This window comes from Pan troglodytes, chromosome 1 (assembly GCF_028858775.2).
Source record: "Pan troglodytes isolate AG18354 chromosome 1, NHGRI_mPanTro3-v2.0_pri, whole genome shotgun sequence".
NCBI lineage: Eukaryota > Metazoa > Chordata > Mammalia > Primates > Hominidae > Pan > Pan troglodytes.
The window spans coordinates 226,938,866-226,966,807 of record NC_072398.2 but is presented as its reverse complement, the minus strand read 5'-3'; the positions used below and the strand labels follow the sequence as shown (position 1 = coordinate 226,966,807).

Below are 27,942 nucleotides of genomic sequence, written 5' to 3'. Positions count from 1 at the left end.
GGGAACCCCAGTTTATAGCCAGTCACTCAGAAGTATAGGTGACAACTTTTTATACTGCCTGTGATTGGCATTTCGAGTGGGGGCAACCTTATAAAATTGAGCCCTTGACCTATGAGATGTGACACTATCTCCAGGGAGAGAGTGTCAGAATTGTTATAGAGCACCCAGCAGATGTCTGCTTGAGAATTGCTTGCTTGGTGTGTAGAGAAAACTCTCCACACATCTGGTGTTAGAAGCATTGTGTAGAACGGTGTGTGAGAGTAGAGAATAGAAGAAGCACTTTGTTTTTTCCCTATTCTTAATATAGTTATTCTTAGGACTCAAGGACAAACCTTATTTGATAAATGTAAGGCAGCCTTAATAAAATGGACTTTGTCTTCAAGGTTAATAGGTACAGTGGCATCACTGATAAGCCAACCTTTAATAGTTAGGATGCAGCCTTGGCTGCTGTTACACAAAGACCCAAAATAAGAGTGGTGTATTAGTCTGTTCTCACATTGCTATAAAGAACTACCTGAGACTGGGTAATTCACAAATAAAAGAGGTTTAGGGCGGGCATAGTGATTCATACCTGTAATCTCAGCACTTTGGGCGGCTGAGGCAGGCAAATCACCTGAGATCAGGGGTTTGAGACCAGCCTGGCTAACACGGTGAAACCCCATCTCTACCAAAAAAAAAAATACAAAAAAAAAAATACAAAAAAAATTAGCTAGGTGTGGTGGTGGACACCTGCAATCCCAGCTACTCAAGAGGCTGAGGCAGGAGAATCACTTGAACCTGGGAGGCGGAAGTTGCAGTGGGCCGAGATTGCGCCGTTGCACTCCAGCCTGGGTAACAAGAGCGAAATTATGTCTCAAAAAAAAAAAAAAGAAAAGAAAAAAGAAAAGAGGTTTAATTGACAGTTCCACAGGCTGTTGAGGAAACACGGCTGGGGAGGCCTCAGGAAACTTACAATCATGGCGGAAGGTGAAGGGGAAGGAGGCACGTTTTATGTGGCCGGAGAAGGAGGAAAAGAGAGTGAAGGAGGAGGTCCTGCACACTTTTAAACAACCAGATCTTGTGAGAACTCACTCACTATCACGAGAAGAGCAAGGGGAAATCCACCCCCATGATCCAGTCACCTCCCACCAGGCCCCTTCTCTATCACTGGAGATTATAATCTGACATGAGGTTTGGGTGAGTACACAGACCCAAACCATATCAGCGTGCTTAAATAAGACAGCACATTTTTCTCAAGTTCTAATTGCAGCCCAGGGGTGGTCCCACTATTATCAAGGGTGCAGGCTCTTTCTGTCTCATTCCATCATCCTTTCCACCCTTTCCAGATAAGTGTGGAGCCTCCTACCCTTTCTGGGGTGCTCCACCCTCCAGTGACCTCTGTGAGTTCAGCCGTTCAGCTTCTCAGGATTCAGGATGGCTGCTGGAAATTGACCCATGACCCACCCACATTCCAGCTAGTGGGGTTAGGGAAAAGGGACAACATGGGAGGGTGTTCCCCTTATTTTTATGGCACAAGCTAGAATTGGCATCCATATTGCCGCTTACTCACCATTGGTCAGGACTTGGTCACATGGTCACACCTAGCTGCCGCACAGGCTGGAGACAGTGCCCCTGCCGAGCTAATATATAGGTTTCTTTTACGACAGAAAGAAAAAAGCACAGATATAGGGGGCTGACGGGAGGTCTTTGATCCTTCAATAAATACCTCTTTCCTTCACTAAATACCTCTGGAAGGAGTGTTAGAAGATGTCCCATTTAGGCTGGGCGCGGTGGCTCACGCCTGTAATCCCAGCACTTTGGGAGGCCGAGGCGGGTGGATCACGAGGACAGAAGATCAAGACCATCCTGGCTAACACGGTGAAACTCCATCTCTACTAAAAATACAAAAAAATTAACCAGGCGTGGTGGTGGGCACCTGTAGTCCTAGCTACTCGGGAGGCTGAGGCAGGAGAATGGCGTGAACCCGGGAGGCAGAGCTTGCAGTGAGCCGAGATCGCACCACTGCACTCCAGCCTGGGTGACAGAGCGAGACTCCGTCTCAAAAAAACAAACAAAAAAAGATATCCCATTTAATTGGCATATTATATGAAAAAAATCAATGATAAAGTATAGGAAAATTAGGACCTAGATAAAAGTAAAAAGACTTCCAAGAGAGGACCAATGATTTCCAGATTCTGTGGCATTCAATCAATGAGATTCTTGTTATTTCTGTGTTTTAGAAACAGACAATCTGTAGAATGTTCCATTTTTTACACAACACCCAAGCAGCTGATTCACAGGAAATGTGCTGGAGAGAGCATTCTGACCAGATGGCCGATACGTGTTGCTTGCCTGTTTGTGCAAAACAGTTCAGTGTATTAGAAACAGCAGGAGCTTCGGGGTCAGAAAGACCAGGGTGTGCACTATGGCTTTGTCACTTTTGAGACGAGTGACTCTGCACAATCTGATAGTCAAAACCAAAGCCCACCAATGTCTGGCTTTTCCTTTGAGTCCTTTTAATGGTATTGGCTGCCTCTTTTGATGAGTCGAATTTCAGTGTATAAATGTTGCCTCTTCTGCTGCAACCCTGCCTCTGCAAGACACCTAATTAACAGCCACATTTTCAAAGGCACCTAACAAAAGCCTCCCTGTGTGTCTCAGCACAAGGACTCTCATTAGTGAAGCTGGGTCGGGTGATTTTTTATACCACTTCTATAATTAAAAATTCTGAAAGCTAATTACAATTATCCATCAGTATTTCAACATGCCAGGGCTGAAGATCTTAACCTTCCTTGAAGCATTGTGCTTCTCTCTCTTCTCATTCTAATCTCCTTTTGGGCCTTTTTGCTTTCCTTTTGAAAACTCTCCAGTCCTCAAAGCCTGACTATTTGTTTTCTATATGGTTCTTCAAGCTCCCAGCTGTCAGAAGAGCTATTTGTTTGTCATCTTTAAAATGGGAAGGGAAGTGCCAACGATTGCTTCATCCTGATACCTCAGCTATCCACATAAATATTTGCAAGATGGGAGGCTCAGGTTGCAGCCAATGAGCCTGTTCCTGGGTTCAGCTCAACCTGTTCCTCTTGTCCTTCAACTAAAGGGCTCTCCACTGCCACCTGTCAGGGCCTCTAGGTGTCTCTTGTAAACACTGCGTGTAATTAGTAGCCATTAGTTCCAGCAGTGGTTCAAACAGGGAGGAAAACCAAAATATCAGAAGTTCCATTTAAATAAAGTAACTGCATTGAGAGGACTCATCTGACATTGTCTTGCAAGTAATTATTGAACCCTAGGTGCAGCAACATAGAGAAACATCCATATGGAAGAACCTTGTTGGTTACATCATCATCACCATTATGACACACCACTATCATCATAATCACCTCAACACATTGATATTGAAGTCCCTCTCACTGGGTATACAACCTCCACTGTGGGCATGGGAGTTCATGCTGACACCAAAACCCTCCAGGCGGGCTGAAGCACCGGCCATATGCTGTTTTACACATGGAAGTGCTTCTGGAAATAGTCCTTTCAATTACATCTCAAACACCCCAAGGAAGCTGATTTTTCCAGGCTTGCAGTGGCTTCTGGTTTAAAATGACATCTGGCAAAAAGCTTCTCACCAAGAGTTTGGACGGCACTAAGCAGGAAGAAAATTCATACTACCACCAAGAACTGGATTTGATTATCAACATTTTCTAGAATCTGGGGTAAAGTTTCTCTACTTCCAAAGCTAATGATAATGGGTTGGAAAAAATAGTAAATATAGTAAATCAACTTTGCAGGGTCACTAAAAATTAATAAACAAGTCTTATTATTTGAAAGTGACTAGCAACTTTTACATAAATGCCTTCTGCTTTATCAGCTAGAAAATTGGACAGCCATCCCCTTACTGTGGGGGAGCTTCTTTTGTCAGGCATAGAGGTATTTCTACCCTCTCTAGCAAGAACTGAGAGGACAGAAATTAGGGAAGACTGTAGGCAGGGGTTGCTTTGGGAATGGATCCTATATCCTGGCAGGTGTTGACTACAGGTAACAGGGACAAGAGAAAATTTCATCTCAGCATAGAAGAGCTACTTTACAAGAATGACACTGAGAATTTGACTATAATCTATGTTCATTTTCTCCCCTTCCATCTGTACTTCTTAGGATGAATTCCAAATTACACTCAGGTTGAGAAATAATGGGATCAAAAGCAATGCAACATGTTTGCGTGTGAATATGAAGCCCAGTAAAAATTCTTCTCACTTGAGAATTAGTACACAAATATGAAAAATAGATTTTGATTATAGTTTACAAATGTTCTGTCTTTTCTTGCCATAGGATTTTACCTCTCCATTATGTTTTACTAAGGCATGGTCATTTGACCTCCTCTGGCTAATGGGAGGTGGGCAGAGTGATATGCACCACTTTTGATTGAAAGCCTTAGGAGTGAGCATGTGACCACTATGTCATCTATATCATAGAGCCACCATGATGGCCAGAGAGAACCTGCCCTGTTAACTTGGGTTCCAAGGTGACAATGACATGGAACAGTGCCTCAGGTGATTAGGAATAGATGAGTAACATGGGAAGAAATATCCACACTGTATACATTAATCCCCATTAATCATCAACATCATCTGCTCCTGACATCCAACCATCAATATCCTCATGGCCCAAGGACCCAGAATCACCCAGGGCAGATGATCCTTCTTCTGACTGAGCATCAGAAAGTCAACTGCAGCCTAACACAACATCACAATGCCTACATCATTCACCTCATTTTATCTTATCACAGAGGCATCTCACATCAGCACAAGAAGAAAGGTGAGTGCAGTACAATAAGGTATTTTGAGAGAGAGAGAGAGAGAGAGCACATTCACTTAACTTTTACTACAGTATATTGTTATACATGCTCTATTTATTATTTGTTATTGTCCTTAATCTTTTACTGTGTCTAATTTATAAATTAAACTTTATTGTATGTATGTAATATGGTTTGACTGTGTCCCCACCCAAATCTCATCTTGAATCGTAGCTCCCATAATCCCCATGTGTCATGGACAGAGCTGGTGGGAGGTAATTGAATCATGGGGGCGGGTTTTTCCCATGCTGTTCTGGTGATAGCCAATAAGTCTCATGAGAGACTTATAAAGGGCACATCCCCTTCACAAGCTCTCTTGCCTGCCACCATGTCAGACACGGCTTTGCTCCTTTGCCTTCCACCATGATTGTGAGCCCTCCCCAGCCATGTGGGACTGTGAGTCCATTAAACCTCTTTTTCTTTATAAATTACCCAGTCTTGGGTATTTCCTTATAGCAGTATGAAAATGGACTAATACAGAATGTATGTATAGAAAATGTATTGTGTATATAAGATTTGGAACTGCCCACAGTTTTGGGCACCCTCTGGGGTCTTGAGATGGATCCTCCATGGATAAGGGGGGCAACTATATGTACCTAATACCATAGGTACTATATGTTCCTAATACCATAGGTCATAATACATAAGCACAATTTGGAAAAAACAATTAAAAGAGAAACACACAAATACAAAATCATACTGGGAGATTTTTAACACTTTTTTGGGAATTGATAGAATACTCTGACTAAAAAGTAGTTCATATGTAGCCTATCTGAATAAGCTGATCTTTAAAACCTGACCTAAGAGACATATAGAATTCTGCAATCAAGAGAAAACATAGTCTTTGCAAACACATAAATTGTAAACTAAATCTCCATAAACAACAAAGGATTAATATACCACCTCCTGGGTTCAAGCGATTATCCTGCATCAGCCTCCTGAGTAGCTGGGATTACAGGCACGTGCCAGCACACCCAGCTAATTTTTTTGTATTACTAGTAGAGACGGGGTTTCACCATGTTGGTCAGGCTGGCCTCGAACTCCTGACCTCAGGTGATCCACCTGCTTCAGCCTCCCAAAATGCCGGGATTACAGGCATGAGCCACTGCGCCTGGCCTAAAAATCAATTTTTAAAAATAACTATGAAAATTTTATATGTCTAGAAATCAAGAAATGCACTAATAAATAACTTGTTAATGATAGAATAAGCCATAATAGAAATTAGAATAGATGTGGACTAGACATATAATAAAAATACTTCATATCAAAACATGCTAGGTCCATCTATATAAAGCCATAAAGAATGATATTAGAATAGAAGAAAGTCTGAAAATTAATTAGAAAATAATTTATCTTAGGAAAGCAGAGAAAGAATAATAGAATAAATATAAAATAAGCTTATGTAAGATATTAAAATATGAAATAAGAAATTAAAAATTAGAAAATAAGCATATGGGACCTCAACAAAGCTGAAAATGCCAGTGATATGGTTTGGCTTTCTGTCCCCACCCAAATCTCATGTTGAATTGTGATTCTGAGTGTTGGAGGTGGGGCCTGGTGAAAGGTGATTGGATCATGAGGGTGGTTTCTAATGGTCTAGCATCATCTCCCTAGTGCTGTCTCATGATAGAGTTCTCACAAGATCTGGTTGTTTGAAAGTGTGTAGCCCCTCCCCCTTCATGCTGTCTCTCCTGTCACTGTGTGAAGATGTGCTTGCTTCCCCTTCACCTTCTGCCATGATTGTAAGTTTCCTGAGACTTCCCAAGCCATGCCTCCTGTAAAGCCTGTGGAACTTTGAGTCAATTAAACCTCTTTTCTTTATAAACTTTCCAGTCTCAGGTAGTTCTTTATAACAATGTGAGAACAGACTAATACAGTTGGTTTTTAAATATATCCAATAGAACTGGTCATTTTTAGCAAGGTTCATGTAGGAGATGCAAAAAGTACAAATAAAAAATATTAAGGATAAAATTATGATATGAAAACTAATAAGAAAATAGTATGAATACATTCATTGCAGGCTGGGTGCAGTGGCTCACACTTGTAATGCCAGCACTTTGGGAGGCCAAGGCAGACAGGTCACCTGAGGTCAGGAGCTCGAGAGCAGCCTGGCCAACATGGTGAAACCCTGTCTCTACTAAAAATACAAAAATTAGCTGGGTATGGTGCTGGGCACCTGTAATCCCAGCTTCTCAGGAGGCTGAGGCAGGCAAATCACTTGAACCCGAGAGGTGGAGTTTGCAGTGAGCCAAGACTGTGCTACTGCATTCCAACCTGGGCAGCATAGTGAGACTCCATCTCAAAAAAAAAACACACACACACACACACATTCCAATACGTTTAAAATTGTAAACAAATGAAAAATGAAAAATCCCACAGCAAATATTTAAGAAGCAATAATTCCATGTTTAAAATATATCAAACTTTGGAAAAAGATAAAATGCCTGCAAATTTATTTGAGGAGACTAGCATGACCATAATTGCAACATCTGTATCAAACAGTATAAAGAAGGTTACAGCCCCATCTTTTTCTTTAAAATCCTAAACAAAATATTAATAAACTTAATCCAGCATGATTTAAAATTACAATAAACTACAAACAACTTGGACTTATCTCAGAAATGCAAGGTGGATTCATTATTGAGAAATTACCTAAGGCATTTTACCACATTAATAGACTAAAAGAGAACAATCATATGATTATTCCACCAGACGCAGAAAAAAACTTTTTGATAACTTCTAACATCAAGTCATGACAAAACTTCATACCAAACTTAGAAAATCCAGGAACTTCTTTAATTTGGTACAGAGTAACTTAAAAAAAATTATAGCAAATTTTATTCTTAATGGTGAAGAAATAGATCATGATGTTCACTGTTCCACTTGTATTTCTAACTTTATAAGTAAGAAGTTTGGTCAGTTCAATAAGGCACGAAAAATAAAGACATAAAAATTGGAATGAAAGAAACAAAAATGTTGCTGTGTTGTAGTTACCCTGCAGAGAGGCCATGAGCTCCCTATTGAAAATGTGGTTGAGATTCACAATGGGGATGGATAGCACCATGCCTGTACACATAGGGTATGGGAGGCTTATTCCTCACTTATTGAGGTTTTCTGGGGAGAGCAGAGCCTGGGCTTGTTTGTTTGTTTGTTTGTTTGTTTATTTTGAGACAGGGTCTCACACTGTTGCCCTTGCTAGAATGCAGTGGTATGATCACAGCTCACTGTAGCCTCAACCACCTGGGCTCAAATGATCCTCCCACTTTGGCCTCTCGAGTAACTGGGACTACAGGCACACACCACCACGACTGGCTAATGTATTTTTTGTAGAGACCAGCTATCACTATGTTGCCCAGGCTGGTCTCAAACTCCTGGGCTCAAGTAATTCTCCTGCCTCAGCCTCCCAAAATGCTGGGATTACTGGCATTAGCCACTGCGCCCTGACTTGACCTGGGGTTTTTATTGTAGTTATGTGATAAAACTAATCTGAACATTGATATAGGTGGGGCTGGGGGCCTAGTGGCTTGAACTTCACAGCTGGTGACAAGGATAGAGCACCCAGGGCTTTTTATCAGCTTGCTCGGATCTCAGACATAGGGTAGAAGAGGAAGTCAGAGAGGGACTGTTAAATCTGGGAGCAAACATCAAAAATAGAGCCAGACTCTTTATGACAGTATTGACAAAGAAGGCTGAAATTGAAAATTGAAGCAATGCACAGATTAAATACCTAAATTACCGGAAGAAATTAGTAAAAATTTCTAGATATAAAATCTATAGGCAAATTCTACTGTATTTCTAAATTTCTATCAGAAATTTAGATTCAAAAAGATATTTGCAACAGCATCCAAAATATAAACTACCTAGAAATAAACCTAACAAAATTATAAAATTTTTTCAGAGAGAAAAATTATAGAATTTTAATAAAAGATATTTTTTACAGATTCAATAACCACCTCTCAGTTTTGCCCAAATTAAACTCTATTCAAAACTCTTCCAAGGTTTTTTATGGAACATAGAAAGATGAATGTTAAATTTACAAGGAAGTAAAAATGTCTCCAGATAGTGAAGATACTCTTAAAGAATAAATAATAAACCTAGCCTTATGTCAAGACTTAAAATAAGTGTGTATTTATTAAGCCTGAATGAAATTGGTACTTAAACCTCACAGGTTTATTTCTGCCTCACACAACATGACCAGTGAGAAAGTGGAAGGTGTCCTTCACCACCCCAGTCACTCAGGGACTGGCGCTGACAGTGGATACATCATCCATAATGGATCCCAGCAGCAAGGGAAATATAGCTGGAAGTGGAGTGCTGGTTCCTCTATTCTTTGGTTAACTGACACAACTTATTTCCACTCACAGCCATTGGCTGAAACTTGTCACAGGGCTGTGCCTAACTGTGACAGACCACAGAATGTGGGAAAGGAGACAGAATTGTTGATCTGCACCATTGGCCCTGGAAAGGCCATTGTCTTTTTACCAGCTTGCTCGGATCTCAGACATAGGGTAGAAGAGGAAGTCAGAGAGGGACTGTTAAATCTGGGAGCAAACATCAAAAATAGAGCCAGACTCTTTATGACAGTATTGACAAAGAAGGCTGAAATTGAAAATTGAAGCAATGCACAGATTAAATACCTAAATTACCAGAAGAAATTAGTAAAAATTTCTAGATATAAAATCTATAGGCAAATTCTATTGCATTTCTAAATTTCTATCAGAAATTTAGGTTTAAAAAGATATTTGCAACAGCATCCAAAATATAAACTACCTAGTTTATATTTTATATAAATTTATATACCCATAAATTTAACATGCTCATAGCCTCTGACAAGTTTAGATCATGAAGAAACTTGTACCTATGCACTGGAAGCATAGCCAAACCTGTTTTTAATAACATTGTTTATAACAGCAACAAAATTAAGAACAACCCAGCCCTCCATCAACTGTAGAATGGATAAATAAGTTGTAGATTGTCACAGTGAAATACTCATGTAGAGCGATAGCTTGAGCCAGTTCATCCTGTCTTGCAAGAGCCAATTGTGTACCTCTCTTCCCAACTCTGCTTAAAGTGGCTTTATATTGTGGCTTGAAATCAGCTGTGCTGGAGGTATTTACACCATGGAAATGGGTAAACAATACAAATCAGAGCTTTGGTTACCTAGAGAGCCAGTTGTTAAATGAAGTAGCTGGAACTACAGGCACTTGCCACCTACCACTGAGTGTATAATAGTAAGAATGATAAACTACAGCCATGTGCATCAATATGGACAAGTCTTTATGCAAAGTAAAAGAATAAATTCATAGAAGCATACACAGAGTATTAGTCTACTTGTATACATACAGTTTCAAAACTGACAAAAATAAATACAGGAATAACTAAGTAATACATATGTATATATATATCAAACCAAGGGAAAGGTAAACAGAAAATTTGGGGCATGGTTATAAAAGGGCAGTGTAAACAGAGGATTGAGACCAGAAAGAACACATTTCAAGGGGCAGAGTCATTCATGACTATGAGCTATTTCTTGGCTTCACTGGTGGGTAAATGAATATCCATGTTACGTTAGCACTTTTAATCATCCGTTCATATTTCATCCACTTTTTTTGTAGCCATACTATATTTCACAATTTATAAAATCTTATCAAATGGTACAATCAAAATCAGCTCTGGAGGGAATAAAGAGCAAAAATGACATTTGGAAAATTAAACAAATGATATGAAGAAAAAATGAGTCAATCTCCTAAAATACAGAGAAAGAAGTCAATAAGGTGAAAATGAGGAGAGAGAAGGTCGTAGATATTGCAGCCCAGTGGGCAGGCGGAGGGAGTCCAGGGAGGGACAACAGAAGAAGGAAAAAAATCAAGTTAATTATTGTCTTTTCTTAGTGTGCAATGTCCATAGGGTTTTGAAGGTAAATGTCGTATACTCAAATTCTGTGCCTAACAAATCTGTCTTACATGCATCAAGGTAATTAAAAGAAATCGTGAGAGTTATAAATGCTCAGGAAATACATGAGTCACATATAATTCATTCTATCAGACCCACCAGATTAATCCCAGTAGTGAACCCAAGAAAGAGTGACTTTAAAGAACTTTGTTTTCTTGACACCAAACTCAAAAAGCAAAGTTCGATTATATTTTCACAAGTGCTAGCTAAGTGATTCTTCATCTATTTCTACACTGCCTGAAAATGTCTATTTTATAAAATATATTTTATATCACAAGTCAGATGAGCCATTTTCCAAAAATTGATGACATTTAAAAGGTGAATATATGAAACACCTATTCTCGTTCTAGTCCTGTATTTGCTGAACAGTGGCTTAAATTATCCCATTTTCTTTATTCTTCAACTGTATTCTATGGGATGCCAGGGTGGCATACAAGCACCTCTGAGGTGCTACAAATGAAATTCTGAAGTCTGAAACGTTATAAAAACAAAGTGTGTATTGAGATGTATTCAATACTAAGATTGAACTTATTGAAGACACTCCCAGTAGATTATCTTGGGCAATGAACTTGGGTAAGCTGAGAGTTGATCTGCTCCCCCAACCCTCATTCATTTAAACTTCTAGGTATATCACTGACTGAGCAGTTTGCACCTTGCAAGTATCCACTTATAATTTGGGCATTTTAATGTACTTTCTCACAACACTGTAGAAACTGGTTAACTTCTGTACACAGTATTATGGTCAATAGAGAATTTATGCTTGGTTAGATCCATGTATGACCCTGTAGCGTGTCAAAGAAAAAATTATTCATTGACACTCGTTAAAGCACAGTAAGGAAGACTTTACTCAGGGCCATTGTGTTGGTGCGGGGACCACTGCAATGGGATTTTGCAGTAGAGGAGAGAGATTGGGCTCAGTTCTGGGGTAAGGGGAATTCTGACTCAACCAACGTAACAGGATTTTTGCTGACGGCAGGCCAGGGTGGTCAGACATCACCTGGGGGATGGTGGAGGATGAGGTATCAATTGAGGGTAATCAGATATTGAGGTTGGGGAATTCTGGCTAAACTAACTTAGCAAGGCTCTTTTCTAAAACTGGATTTTAAAAGGAGGTATGGCGATGCGCCTGGCTAAATTTTGGCCAAGCAAACAAGCTTTGTCAACAGCTATCACTTGGGAAATATCAGGTATCAGGATTATATACCATTATAGGTGTTTCTGACACTTACTGTAAATCTTACAGGCTCTTTTTTTGACTTTTATATTCTCCGGAAGGAGTAGGAGAATAGACAACATTCATAGATTAAACTTTGAAACAAAAAGATGTCTGATGACTCTGCTTTTTAAGCAGCCAACAGATCTGTTGGGGAAATCTATATAAATGTGTTATTTGCAATGCTCCTTGCCTTGGAGGGCAGGTGACTCAACTGGATTTCATGTTTGCTCAGGGTAAATAGTCATGTTCTAGTGGTGGCCTTTAGTATTAGACAGAGCGTGGGTTGCAAAGGCACAGAATCTAAGGAGCTGAATTATTTCTGCACTAAAGAGAGTGGGGAGAGAGAGAGAGCCAGAGGGAGAGAGAAAGCTGGGGGAAAGGACAGAAAGAGAGAAAGGCTCAGAATAAAAGGCTGGAGAAACCCTGTCAAGGGAGAGACAAGAAAGAGAATGAGGGGTGGTCTGCAGGCACAGAGGGCTGTTGAGTGAGCAGGGATGTCTATGTGAGTTTTTCTGTTTTGTTTTTTAAGCAGAGCAAAACACAGTAAGTGTTTATTACTGCAATGTAGCTGGTGGCTTTATGGTGTTGATTTTTAATAAAATAACAAATTTATATTATTATTTATGTAGTAAAATTAATAAATTTCAAAGAAGAAGTTAAAATTTATATAATAAATTTAATATCTCAAGAATTAGTGGGAACAGAAAGATTAAGGTTAATACCAAGTATGAGATTTGGGCATTCAGTATGTAGCACGGAATATTGTAATCATATTACCTGAATTGGCCAACATGACAAAAAATAAATAAAAGATATAGGACAAAGAGATATGTGACCATTGACATCATTAGATGAGAGAATCAGGTGCAAAGAGTAAACAAAGGACATTACGTTTCTTAAAGACGTTCCTACTGTGTGGTTTGCAGCGTGAATCCACTTCCTTATTTCTTCAAGAAGGCTTCAGTAAAATATAGACAACCTGCCCATGCTTTGGGGGATAGTTCATTTGGAAAGGGGTGGCTTGGTGGAATGAGGATGCGGAAAAACTGTAAATCAGCTTGTGTTCAAGCTGAGATAATGGCAAGAACAAACAGGCATCTGCCCAGCACGACTCGGCCACAATGGAGTTTCACCAAGGCAACAAGTAATTAGGTGAGACGTCCAGATAGTCTCCGCACTGTGCAACAAAAAACCCACAGACCGAAATCACGAGATGCCGAGATGGACACGGCGGCCCCACGGAGATAAAATCCCTGATTGTAATTTCGATATTTATTAGAATGTCCTCGTCTTTCTCGGTGGTTGAATTTATCCCTAAATATGACTAATTTTAATTTTAAAATATTTAAACTGATAAAATATCTCACTTACGGTTTCACACAGAAATTAGTTGGAAATAGGACTCTGCCAATTAACAAAACATGCAAACACAGTTTTAAGCCAGTGAGTTATAATATTTGGGCACTCTATAAAATGAATAATATTTTTTTCCTTCTAAAAACTGGAGAAACAGGAAGAAACACAATAGCTATTTTTATCCCCGTGGAACTTTAGAAATCATATTCTGCAAATTTAAATCTCATGTTAAAGGGCCAGAGCCACTGAATTTTCTTGAGACTGATAATGATACAATTATACATCTGACACTAAAGCTGCTGTTCATGAGATGGAGCAGGGACCTTTTGTTGGGGTCTGTGGACACCCCCCAAGCATGGAAATAAAGGAAAATCTTGAATTCCTTCTAGGGACATTCTAGGCACCTGGCTAACCTTGAGAAGTAAATGAGCAAGTTGATAAGTGAGGAGCTAAGAGTAGCTTAAAACAATAGCCAAGGAAGTCAAGAGAATTTTTGGTTCTCTATAGAAACGAAAGAAACAACCTTCACATCAGTCTCTGAGTTGTTTTTCAGAAACTCAGACTCCCACTAAATGGATTCGCTAGCCCATAGACCTCAAATAGGGGGGAACCAAGGACTGAACGCTGACTGGGGTTCTGTGGTCTCAGTTTCTTCCTGTGTGGCTGCACCCTCAGAAGGAGGAGGCCACACCCATGAGCTTGAGCTAACATTCTTGTCAGCCGATCCCAGATTTTCAGGCAAAATTTTACCTCCTCCACCAATTGCAGATCAGAAAATCTTTGGATCCACCAATGACCTGTCCTCCTCCAATTCAAGATTTGAGATGTCCCGCCTTTTTAGGTCAAACCAATATATAGCTTCCATGTATTGATTTATGACTTTGCCTGTAACCTCTGCCTCCCCACCTTTAAAATCCTTACCTGTAAACCCTTAGGGAGTTCAGGTCTTAAACATGAGCTGCCCAGTGCTCCCTGTTTGGTGCCCTGAAATAAATGCCTCCCTTTGGCTTTCTCTCGCTGTGATTCCAGTGTCCGTGTTTGGTTTTCTTGCCCTGGGCTAGCAGACCCCAGTTTGGTCTGATAACATTCAGTCTGTCTATCTCTGTCTACTGCAAAGGCGTTATCTACACTTAAAATCAGGCTACACAGTATCCTTTACTTACATTAACTATCACCATAAAAGACTGAGAAACTCCGTGAGTTAATTCTTCCAACAGATATTGATTGAGCACCTAGAGCTTGTGGCTGGAGATCAAGAAGAAGTTCAAACTCTCATCTCGTGTGGCTTACGGTCTAGCACCCATGTTCAGACATTAGCCAAATAACCAGACAAATCACTGTTTACTTTTAAACTGAAACAATCCTCTGAAAGAAAGGGTCACACTTCCAAGAGGGCTTCAAGAGGTATTTTAGCGGTCATCTCCACTACATGTGGAGACAAGAGCTTTATCATGCAGATGTGTGTTTATCAACCAGTGTGAGGAAATGAGGAGTCTACAAGTTAAGATTTGCAGGTCCATCCCCAAGATGGGTGAAGGACCATGTCATTCACTGGGTTATGACGATGCTGTTTGCTGGAGGAATAGCACTGCCACTCCCTGGGAAGATGACAGTGCCATTTGCTAAATGGGAGCCAGTGATGTTCCCTGGGTGGGTGATGATGTCACTCACTGGGTGGATGATGACGTCACTCACTGGATGGATGATGTCAGTCACTGGATGGATGGTGATGTCATTCACTGATTTATAAAGCATGGGATAAGGTCTAGATTAAGGAGGAGATGTTGAGCTGGACGTGTTTTTGAGACATATGGGTGAATATTTGGGACAGTCAGCTGGTATCTCAGCATAGTATTGTAGGCATAAGAGTCAGATTGCCTGATTTTAAATCCTGACTTTACCACTCATTAGTTCTGTCACATTAAACAAGTTACATTATGTCTTTGTGCCTCGGTGTCTTTATTTGTAAAACACTTTTATCAGTAATAATGCCAACTTTAGGGTAGTCAGGAGGATAAAATGAAATAATACATAGGAAGTGCCTAGAAACATGCTTGGCAGGAAAAAGACCCCAACAAACACAAGTTGTTATTGGGTGTGTGGATCTGACATACAAAAGGAATGGGCTGGAGACATTGTTGGGGTCTTTGGAGAATGTGTGGCTGCTGAAGCAATGGTCATAGCAAAGTCAGGAGGAAAATGGGAGGGAGAGACAGAGGAAGAGGAAGACGGAGAGGAAGAGGGTGACACAGAGGGAGAGGCAGAGGGAGAGGAAGAGAGAGGCAGAGGGAGAGGCAGAGGGAGAGGAAGGGGGAGAGGAAGGGGGAGAGGCAGAGGGAGAGGAAGGGGTAGAGGAAGGGGGAGAGGCAGAGGGAGACACAGAGGGAGAGGAAGAGCGAGAGGCAGAGGGAGAGGAAGAGGGAGAGGAAGAAGGAGAGGCAGAGGGAGATGCAGAGGGAGAGGCAGAGGAAGAGAGAGAGGAAGAGGGAGAGGAAGAGGGAGATGCAGAGGGAGAGGAAGAGGGAGAGGAGGAGGGAGAGGAAGAGGGAGAGGAGGAGGGAGAGGAAGAGGGAGAGGAGGAGGGAGAGGAAGAGAGAGAGGAGGAAGGAGAGGCAGAGGCAGAGGGAGAGGTGGGGGAGAGGCAAGGGAAGAGACAGAGGGAGAGGAAGAGGGAGTGGAAGAAGGAGAGGCAGAGGGAGAGGAAGAGGAAAAGGGAGAGGAAGAGGGAGAGGAAGAGGGAGACACAGAGGGAGAGGCAGCGGGAGATGCAGAGGGAGAGGAAGAGGGAGAGGAAGATGGAGAGGAAGGGGGAGAGGCAGAGGAAGAGGAAGGTGGAGAGGCAGAGGGAGAGGAAGAGGAAGGGGGAGAGGCAGAGGGAGAAGAAGAGGGAGAGGAATGGGGAGAGGCAGAGGGAGAGGAAGAGGGAGAGGAATGGGGAGAGGCAGAGGGAGAGGAAGAGGGAGATGCAGAGGGAGAGGAAGAGGGAGATGAAGAGGGAGATGCAGAGGGAGAGGGAGAGGCAGCGGGAGAGGCAGCGGGAGATGCAGAGGGAGAGGAAGAGGGAGAGAAGGGGGAGAGGCAGAGGGAAAGGAAGAGGGAGACACAGAGGCAGAGGAAGAGGGAGAGGGAGAGGGAGAGGAAGAGGGAGAGGGAGAGGAAGAGGGAGAGGAAGAGGGAGAGGAAGAGGGAGAGGAAGAGGGAGAGGGAGAGGGAGAGAGAGAGGAAGAGGGAGAGGAAGAGGCAGAGGGAGAGGAAGAGGGAGAGGAAGAGGGAGAGAGAGAGGAAGAGGGAGAGGAAGAGGCAGAGGGAGAGGAAGAGGAAGAGGGAGAGAGACAGGAAGAGGGAGAAGAAAAGGAAGAGGGAGAGGGAGAGGCAGAGGGAGAGGCAGAGGGAGAGGAAGGAAAGGGCTAAATAAGGCCTTGAGGAGCCACCACATTGAGTGACTGGGTAGAAGAATGAGCTGTCAACAAAAAAAGTCAAACTCCACAAAATATTTGAAAAGATTCATTCTGAGACCAATATGAGGGACCAGTGGCCCATGACACAGCCCTCGGTAGATCCTGAGAATGTGTGCCCAAGGCAGTGGAGCCACGCTTGGCTTTTACATTGTAGGGAGACATAAGGCATCCATCAACACACAGAAGATGTGCATCGGTCCAGTGTGGAAAGGCAGGACAACTGGAAGTGGGAGTTCCCAGGTCACAGGTGGATTCAAGGATTTTCTGATTGATGATTGGTTGGATGAATTATTATCAATAGAAAGGAATGTCTGGATCACAAGAAGGAGTTGTGGAGATGAAGGCTTTATCATGCAGATGAAGCCTCCAGGCAGCAGGCTTCAGAGAGAATAGATTGTAACTGTTTCCTATCAGACTGAAAGAGGGTATTCTATCAGTAATTCCAAAATGAAGGAGGGTATAATGAGGTATGCCCAGCTTCCCTTCCCATCATGGCCTGAACTAGTTTTTCAGGTTGACTCTGGAGTGCCCTTGGCCAAGAAGACAGGTCCATTCAGATGGCTGCAGAGGGGCCTTAGAATTTTATTTTTGGTTTACACTGCATGAGAGTGGCAACGAGAGACTGAAAATATGAAGGAAATCCAAAAAAGATGGAAGAGTGGAAAAGCCAGGGCAAAACAGTGTTCTTCAAAAAAGACAGTGATCAACCTCAACAAGGTTGCATTGGATGAAAGCCTTGAGGAGACAAGTGTCCACTGGACTTAAGGCAAAGGAGGTCACTGACAGCTTCAGCAGGAGGTCTCTCTCCTAGGTGAGTAATGGAGCGGATTGGTGTGGGCTGACAGTGGGTGGGAGGCAAGGAGTGGAAACGCGGTTCAGATCATCCTTACTGAGAGGTTTGACTCTCAGAAGGAAAAGAGATAGGAGGCTGGAGGAGGTAGAGGCATCTGCTTGGTGGTCAGGGGAGGAAGTGAGGGTGTTGGGTTTTTTTTTTTTTGGTATTTATGAGAATTATGGAGGTTTTCTTTTTTCATGCTCCTCTGGATTTCCCAAAGTTCCTGCAGTGAGCATGTAGTTTTCCTTAATTATAAAATATACCTTTTTAAAAAGCAGTATACATAATTACATATAGTCCAGATGACCACAGCCACATAAAATATGACTTGTATCAATCATTGGGGACATCAAGTCAGGACATAAGGCTGATATTGACTGGTCTGGCCTCAGATCTTACAAAGTCAGCTTAGAGGTAGGTGAGCTGCAGGCATTAGTGAAGGCATTTGCTGTACTCCCTCAGCCTTTTTCTATTATGGTGGGGAAATGCCATGGCCTTATGAACAGGGACTGTGTCATTCACCTTTGTAGCCCCAGGACCTACCACTGTCCTTGGTGCATGTGTTATTCTGTTGTCATGCTGCTGAGAAAGACATACCAGAGACTGGGTAATTTATAAATAAAAAGAGGTTTAATGGACTCCCAGCCCCACATGGCTGGGGAGGCCACATGGCAGAAAGTGAAAGGCATATCTCACATGGCAGCAGGCAAGAGAGAAAATGAGAGCCAATCTGATGGTTATAAAACCATCAGATCCGGTGAAACGGATTGACCACCACGAGAACAGTATGGGGGAAACTGCCCCCGTGATTCAATTATCTCCCATCAGGTCCCTCCCACAACACATGGGAATTATGGGAGGGGTAAGATTTGGGTGGGGACACAGCCAAACCATATCAGTGCATAACTGCTGTTTAACAAATATTTGTTGAATGTGTTAAAAGGAAATTCTTAGAAAAAGGTAAAACCATGACTAGCACACAGATATAAATATAAACACTTGCTAGAGGATGTATTTTATGCTTATGATATGAGGGAAGCAGGCAGATGTCAGAACCATTTCACAGCAAAGGTCAAAACAGCACAAATCTATGTCTAGTAAAAGAGAGTTGAGATGAATTGCAAATGGAGACAAAATTGTTTCTTTCAAAGTAGGAGGAAGTCAATTTAAACCACTACCAGCTAGGACAGTATTTACATATCTCTCACTTACCTACAATTCACAAAGAGTTTCAGAATAGCTGGGAGATAATGGGCAAGGCTGCAATCTGATAGCTCAGAGGACATGGGATAGGCAGTGCAGTTTTCCACTGAAACACAAAAATGTTTTATCTACGAATGAATGAATCACTGGTGTCATCTTGACATGCAGTGAAGAGAGAACATTAATCAACAGAAACAACTTTAAGTCAGGACCTTGGGTACAAGATAACAGTTCCCACGTTTGAGACAAGTCATTGTGTTCCCAAGTTGTGTGTCTGTCCAGGCCGCTCCAGCAGAGACCTGGAGCCATGCCTGTGGCTCACGGCTGTGATCCGCATCCTTGTGGCTACAGGGAGAGTTGCAGGGCAAACTCTGCCCTGATCCTTTTGAGCCCATGGTGTGAGCATTTCTACTCAAAGCAGGCTTAACTGTAGCAACATGTTACTCCAGAATTGTACCTTGTATTTGTTAGATTTCATAGGCAGTAGTGGTTTCTTCTTTCACTGTGCTCCCTTTATGAGCCAAAATGAGCCCTGATGCTCTTATTCATAACTGCTGGAGCAGGACTTGCAGGAAGCCTGGGCCTGACGGTGATATTTCCACTGCCTGGCTGATGACCTGGCACGAGGGACTCGCACTGAGGCTGAAGTTAGCAACTGTGCATTGGCTGCATGGCTGATTGGCAAGGGGAAGGCTCTCAGCCCTTCTCTGCCCCCTGTGTGTTCTGCTGGGAATGAAAGCTCTTTGCAGGCACACAGGGGAGTGGCTCCCCTTTGTAAACAAAATGACTGATGTCCCTCTCCATCCTTCTTTCATGAGTGAAATTCAGTAGCATCTTTATTTAAAAAACAAAATGAGCAGGGTACGGTGTCTCACGCTTGTAATCCCAGCACTTTGGGAGGCCAAGGCAGGAGGATCATGAGGTCAGGAATTCGAGACCAGCCTGGCCAACACAGTGAAACCCCTTCTCTACTAAAAATACAAAAATTAGTTGGGCGTGGTGGTAGGCACCTGTAGTCCCAGGCAGGGGAATCACTTGAACACGGAAGGTGGAGGTTGAGCCGAGATTGTGCCACTGCACTCCAGCCTGGGCAATAGAGCTAGATTCCATCTCACAAAAAAAAAAAAAAAAAAAAAGTTAAAAGTTTTCATTCATTTGTTAAATAACTAAAAAGTGCCTGTCAGTGGTCAAGGACCTTCATATGTAAAATATCTGATGATTATAACAAATCAGAGCACTTAATGTCCATTCACCCATCCATCCACCCACTCCTACCCACCTCCACACCCACCTACCTATCCACTTATTCACCCATCCATCTGTCTATCCACCTATCCACTTTCACACCCACCCACTCATCCTTTCATTCATCCATCCATCCACTCACCCACCTCCACATCCACCCACCCATCCATTCATTCATCCATCCACCCACCCACGCATTCATCCTATCCACCCATCCATGTATTCATCCATCAAAGTATCCACCTATCCATTCATTCATCCATCCATCCATCCAACCACCCAGACATTCATCCCATCCACCCATTCATGTATTCATCCATCAGACTATCCATTCATTCCTCCATCCACTCACCTACTTACACACCCACTCACCCATCCAATCATTAATTCATCCATCCATCCATCCATCCTCCTACCCACACATTCTTCCCATCTATCCATTCATGTATCATCCATCCATATATCCACCTATCTATCCCCCCTTTTGTCCATTTTTTATTAAATGTTATTCTGTGGACCAGAAATTGTGGTAGGCACACAGCAAGATGAGCAAGAAAGACACCATCTCTGCCCTCAGGCAGAGTTAGGGAACAAACTCAGTCTATCAGCAAACCCTATTGGCTCTATATTCAAAATATATCCAGAATTTGACCACTTCTCACCACCCCAATGCTACCATCTTGCCCTTACCTGGTAAGTAGACAAGGAGCAATCACCATCCCCATCAAGACCTGCAGGGACCTGGTGATCGTGTCCTACCTTGTCCTCTGACCTTGTTTCTTATTTCTTTCTTCCTTCCTTGGTTGGCTTCAGGTGCTCTGGGCTCCACATCAAGCTTCCTTCAGCGTAGGAGACATAGGCCAGCCCTAGAGTGTCTGTGTAGACTGTTCCCTTGGCCCCTCTTCTTGGCCATTCTTCCAGTAGGTAACAGCATGGCTGATGCCCTCACCTCCTTTACACCTCTGCTTAGTCGTTCTTCTCAATGAGACCTTAAAAATGACAATCCACGTCCTACCCTGGCCCTCCTTTCCCCTTCACCCAGCCCCACTTTATATTTTGTCCCTTCTACCTTGACACTTTTTTAAAATGTGTCTCCCTTGGCCAATTGGAATGGAAGCTCCAAGGAGCAGGGACATTTGTCTGTTGCTCCCTGTTGTGTCCCAGATGCTCACAACAATGCCCAACACAGGGTGGAACTCAGCCAGTCTTTGTTGAATGAATAAAGGAAGGAAAGAATCAGCTAAGCAAAGAAAGTTGAATTAGTACAGCAGTTTCCAGCCATGGGGGCAATTTTGCCCTGGAGACAATGATGGGGATCAGAAAACACACCCCAAAATATGCCACTTTGGCATAAAGGTTATTTTAAGCTGAAGACACTTGAGATTCAACAGATGCAGGAAAAAAAAAAAACCCTCAGAACTTTAGTTTTCTGACCCAAAGCAACAACCTTTGGGAAGTGAGGCTGCCATAAATTTCTCTTTAAGTCAAATCTACTTCCAGAAGGTAGAACGGGAATAAAAACTACCGCAAATCTCTCTCCAGGGTCGTTTTATGTCCCCAGAGGAGGCAGAAAGACCGCTCACACCTGAATAGACAAACATTATCACCAACTTTATCTAGTCTTTGTTCTCCTGAAAACCCATTTATCTTTCCAAAAAGCCATTTTTCTCCCCTGTCAGTGCCTTTTCCCTCCCACTTCATGTATTAAGATGGTAAATAAACCCCAGATTCTAACCACCCCTTGAGTTACTCATCACTGAGTTCTCTATGTGTGCTTTGCATGTGCAAATAAAATCTTTCCCCTTCTCTTAATCTGCCTTTTGTCAGTTTAAGTTTCATTGAACCTAAGAGGGTGAAGGAAAGGTGTTTTTCTCCTCCCCTGTTAGGACATCTCGGAGTGTATGGAGACATGCCTTATTGTCCGTTGACACGACTTGGCAGGGTGCTTAGTGGCATTTAATGGGTAGAGATCAGAGATGCTACTAACCATCCTACAATGTGGCCTACAATCCTACAGGGCAGCCCACACACTGACAAGGAATTATCTGAAACAAAACATCAATAGTATAGAGAAACCCTGAGCCAGTGGTTATAAATGATGTTTAAAAAAATCACTTTATTGAAGTAAGAGTAATGTACCAATAAACGCACCTATTTAAGTGCACAGTTTGAAGAGTTTTGATGGATGCATACACCCCTGTACCTGTGACTTCACTTCAGAAAGAAAATATTTACATGTTTCTAAAACGCAAACTCATGCCCCTTTCAGTCAATCCCTTCCCCTCCTCAGACAACCACTGATCTCATCATTCTCACCATAGCTTAGCTTTCCCACTCTAGAATTTCATGTGAATAAAAGTATGTGTGTTTCGTATTGGGTTTCTTTTGTGCAAAACCATGTGTTTGAGATTCCCCTAGTTACATGTATCAGCAGTTTCTTCATTTTTATTGCTCAGTAGTATTCCATTGTGTGAATATATTACTTTTTTTTTAATCCATTCTCCTAATGGACATTGAAATTATTTCCAGTTCTTGGCTGTTAAGAATAAAGCTGCTATGGACACTCGTAGAGTCCATTTGTGGACATAGGTTTTTATTTCTCTTTATCAATACCCAGGCATAAAATTGTTGGGTCTTAGGGTAAACCTAACCACATGAGAAAGTGCCAAATGGTTTTCCAAAGTGAGAGTACCATGTTAATTTTAATTTTTTAATTTTTTATTTTTATTTTAGAACTGGGGGTACATGTGAAGGTTCTTTACATAGATAAACATGTCATGGAGGTTTGCTGAAGAGTATCATTTTAGTCCCGCTAGCAATCTATGACAGTTTTTGGAATTGGCCATTGTGTTCATTTCAGCCATACAAGTGGGTGGGGAGTGGTATTCACAGAAGTTGAATTGGGGCATTTATCAAAGTTTTGGTTATTCTAAGTGAATTCAGATGTCTCTCTCTTTCCATAAGGTCCCTATAACCAAATACTGTGACACGATTAGATCTCAAAACGGTAAGATCTTGGGTCTGCTGGACTGGAAGTTGCTAGTCTGGGGGATGAACAGAGCATGAGGTGGCTGGATCTGGGAACAGCAAGATCATCACACAACAATGCTGCTAGTCTTCAAAACGGTGAGACCACAATGCAAAAGCGTGAGGTTTCTTTTCTGCTCGGGCACAGCTGTTACTTTCTCGGCAAAAATTTCACAGAAGAGTATAACTAAGGAGAAAAGATTATCCTAATATATGGGGTGTCACCAAGTTCAAATCCGACAAACCAGCCACACGTGTGACTGCATTCAGCTGCTTTCCCGCCCGTGGGCAAGTCCGCCGTTCTTAGCAGGCTTTTAGCTCTGTTTTACCTGACCTTGGTTTGACCATTTGCTCTTCTGTTCACCTAGGGAAGATTTATCCCTCTGGAGTTTAGTTCTCACAAATTTCCTTGTGTACTTCTTTCTTCAGTGGCTTAAAAGAAAAGCTTCGTTTTGGTGATTTCTTGTGGTTTCATCAGAAACGAACTTATTTCGGCCAGGCACGGTGGCTCAGGCCTGCAATCCCAGCACTTTGGGAGGCCAAGGTGGGTGGGTCATTTGATGCCAGGAGTTCAAGACCAACCTGGCCAACATGGTAAAACCCCATCTCAACCAAAATAATACAAAAATTGGCTGGGTGTGGTGATGCATGCCTGTAGTCCCAGCTACTCGGGAGGCTGAGGCACGAGAATCACTTGAACCAGGAGATGGAGGTTGCAGTGAGCCAAGATTGCACCACTGCACTCTAGACTCTAGCCAGGGCACACAGCAAGATCTGTCTCAAAAAAAAAAAAAAAAAAAAAAGAACTTATTTCACTGTCTTCTGTATGCCAAATGGGAGTGGAATCTCTCATTACAGCAACGTTTGGCAAATCCCAGAAGAATGGAATCACAGGATGCTCTAGAAACCCAGAGACAAGTAACTAATTTGAGGAGTCAAGGAAGACAGTCTAGAGGAATCTAGAGTAAAAATCATTGGTAGGAAGTGTCCGGAAACAGGGGGAAGGTGCAGAGTGTTTCAAACCAGGGAAACAAGAGTCAGGGGAGAGTACAGACAAGGAGGAAAATGAAAGAATATGAAGGCGGGAATGGCAAAAATAAAGCTGGATCTGCTTTCTCCAATATGGTAGCCTCTAGTCCCCTGTGGCTATTGGGCATTTGAGACTAAACGGGTCCAGGTTGAGACGAGGTGTCACTATTCAGTTATATACACAGGACTTCAAATCCAGCTATAAATCACTGGATTTATAGTATACACTAGACATTTGTAGATAATCTATAATTTATAATTATAGATAGATCCATAATTTATAGATTTATACTCTAAATCTACTATAAATCCAGCTATACACCCTGGATTTCAAAGACTGCAAGAAAAATATCTCTAACAATTTTTGTATTGATAATATGTTGAAATGATATTTCAGATATATTAGGTTAAATATAATATATTATTAAAATTAATGTCATCTGCTTGTTTTTAATTTTTTCAATGTGTCTACTGGGAAATTTAAAACTATATTTGCAGTGTGCATTCCATTTTTATTGGGTAGTGCTAGGCTAGAAACTCATGCAGCACCAGATCCTGAAGGGCCCTAAAAGCTATCACGCGGGGTTTGAAGGGTGCACAAAGTAAATAGAAATGATAGGATCTGATTGATGGGTTGGGATTTTAGAGAGCTAGTAAATATCTCCTGTTTTCCTGAGTTCTGAATTAATCCACTGGCACAGTGGACAACCGTAGGACCCCTGGAGGCAGGCTCCTGTTATAACGTGGTATGAGAACGGATGTTCTCTGTGGTCAGAAAGATCGCAGAGTAAGCAGAAAGGAACAGGCTGAAATGAGTATGCCTCACTTCTCCTAAACTTGCCTACCCAGAAATCTTTCCTTTTCTGGGCAGAAGTGAAAGAGGAACTGAGGGAAACCAGGAGTTGGGAAGTACCCAGAGGTCCAACGTTACTCCTCCAAGCTCTCTCAATGATATGGGATGATTTTACTTTTGCAGTTGTAACAAATAATCAAAAACTTAGTAGCTTAAAACAATGTATATGTATTATCTCCCAGCCCTGGAGAAGTCCAGGTCAGCTCGGCTGGTTTCTCTACTCCGGTTCTCAGAGGCTAAAATCAAGGTGTCAGCTAGACCGAGTTTCCATCTAAATGTTTGTAAAGGATCATTCAGATGGTTGACGGAATTCAGCTCTGTGCTGTTGTGGGACTGAAGGTTCCACTTCCTCATGGGCTGCAGGCTGTGGCCACCATCCTCTCTCAGGGGCCTCTCTACAGTCCTAGCACGGCAGGCCCACCTCTCAGAGCCTGCTCACATTTGGACTCTTTAGGGCCTCCTGTTTTGCTGAATCTCTTCTGATTGCCTCTTCTTCCAACTCAGAGAAAAACCTCTTCTTTTACAGACTCCTGTGATTAGATGAGTCCTGCTCAAATAATCCAGGATCATCTCTCCCTGGCTCAAGGTCCATAATCATAATCCCATCTACAAAGTTCCCTTTACCATGTAAGGCCACAGATTCACAGATTTGGGGATTAGGATGTGCACGTCTTCCAGGGGAACTCTCACTGTTCCACCTACCATACATCCTAAATGAAATACAGAGATATCCTATATTTAAATATGTACATTTGAAACCGCCTTCGTAAACTTATGATGGAGACAGTGAAAGAGATCAGACCTAACTGACTCCATCTTGTTTCTAACCTCCAAGCTGTCTTTGTTCATTCTTGGGCGTAGGCTGAACTAACTTTGGGAGGAACTTAGTTTATAGTTTAAAACAAAGATGATAGCCCTCTCCCAAAACAAACCTCCTTCTTGCCTGGGGACTAAACTGCCTTTGTAGGACTAAGAAATTAGCCACAAGATTAGAAACTATGGTTTAGGAGTCATGCAGCTGGAGGGTGCAAGATTCTGACCCCTCCCTAAACTGCTCCTAAGGTCCGTGGTTAAGATGTTTTGCAGACCCTGCACTTGATGGATCAGCTGGCACCACCCAAATTGATAAACTGGCTCATCTGATCTTGTGGCCCCACCCAGGAACTGACTCGGCACAAGAAGGCAACTTCGACTCCCTAACAGGACACAGGATTTCATCTCTGACCAATCAGCACTCCTGGCTCACTAGCTTCTCCCCAACCATTTCCTCTCTGACCAATCAGCACTCTTGGCTCACTAGCTTTCCCCTGACCACTAAGTTGTCCTTAAAACTCTGATCCCCAAATGCTCAGGGAGACCAATTTGAGTAATAATAAAACTTGGTCTGCTGCACTTGGTCTGCTGCACAGCGGGCTCGGGGTGAATTACTCTTTCTCTATTGCAATTCCTGCATCTTGATAAATCAGCTCTGTCTAGGCAGCTGGCAGGGTGAACCCATTGGGCAGTGACAGATTCTTTTGTTATTAATTTCTTGAGAGGTAATTAAAATTCAAAGGTATTTTCTTTGCCTCAGTGTCCTCCTATAGAATATGGGGGAAATACTGAACTCTACCTCCTGAGGCTGTTGCGTGTGGTTGCAGCTATGCCAGGTAACAAGGTAAGTGCTCAGTAAAGGCAAGTCATTACCTTTATAGAACAATACTGATCTGCTTAACAGACAAGCTACCAACACAAATCAGCCCCTAGCAGCAATGTCATCTTCCACATGTTGTTCGTGTCCCACCTGCCAAATGGTGCCTAGTTTTCCAGGTTCCCAGGCAATGTGCCATGTTTTTTCTGTCTTAGGGAACCACCAATGAGACTGGTATTCTGTTTGGAAAGATTACCTGTTTCTGCATTTGTCAATATAAGTATAGAGGATTGCTAAATAGGGGGGATGATGTGAGGACACTACTGAAGGGACTTTGGTTCGGATGCAACTTTCCTCACCCTATCAATTTTGCACAACCAAATGGCAATGGTGACAAATGAGTGCAATTATACCTACCTGCTGAGTGCAGCCCCCCATACAAAATACAGGATGGTCGATGAAGACTATTCACACCTATTCCCTCCTGTGGTCTGGTTGGCCATGGGCCCTGCCTGCTTGGAAGTGCTTATTTCAAGATGCATCCCCATCTACGCTGAAGAAAGAAGCACCACCAGCCACAGCCAGCACCTCTGGCTTTGCGTCGTCTGTGCAAGGCCAGCACCTGCTTCTACAGCAGTGCCCTCGAGGTCCTTTTCCTTGGCCCTTGCTGTTGGAACTCAGCTGCCTCGTCCTTTTAACTCCACTCATCAGGTGACTCTCGCCATCTTTGCTGAAGTTACAGATATTTGCTGGAATATTTATTTATTTAAGAGTAATTTAAAATATCATTTCAGTGATGTAAGTGATATTTAGGGATTTTTATTGTTTACAGGTTTTTGGGTTTTTGGTTTTCTGGATGGTCTGTGGTTTTTTATTTTTTATTTTTTATATTATTATTTTTGAGACAGAGTCTCAATCTGTCACCCAGGCTGGAGTACAGTGGTACAGTCTTGGCTCACTGCAACCTCCATCTCCTGAGTTAAAGTGATTCTCCTGCATCAGCCCCCCAAGTAACTGGAATTACAGGTGTCCACCATGATGCCTGGCTAATTTTTGTATTTTTAGTAGAGATGAGGCTTCACCATGTTGACCAGGCTGGTCTCGAACTCCTGACCTCAGGTGATCTGCCCACCTCAGCCTCCCAAAGTGCTGGGATTACAGGCGTGAGCCACTGTGCCCAGGCCGGATGGTCTGGTTTTGAATTATTCACCCTGGCTGCAATTGTGCCCATCAGATACGTTTTGTTTTTGTTTGCTTGTGCATTTATTTTTCCCCTCATAATTTTTCAGAATTAAAGCTTTTGAAAATATATATGC

The 27,942-nt window shown here is 42.3% G+C and overlaps 1 long non-coding RNA gene across 1 annotated transcript; it reads left to right on the top strand.

Moving 5' to 3' along the window:
• The first annotated feature begins 3,392 nt into the window (after window positions 1-3,392).
• LOC129143144 (uncharacterized) lies at window positions 3,393-26,402 on the top strand. Its single transcript, XR_008546279.2, has 3 exons — window positions 3,393-4,785; window positions 23,052-23,213; window positions 26,059-26,402. It is a non-coding gene; the product is annotated as an uncharacterized LOC129143144 (long non-coding RNA).
• Window positions 26,403-27,942: the final 1,540 nt, after the last annotated feature.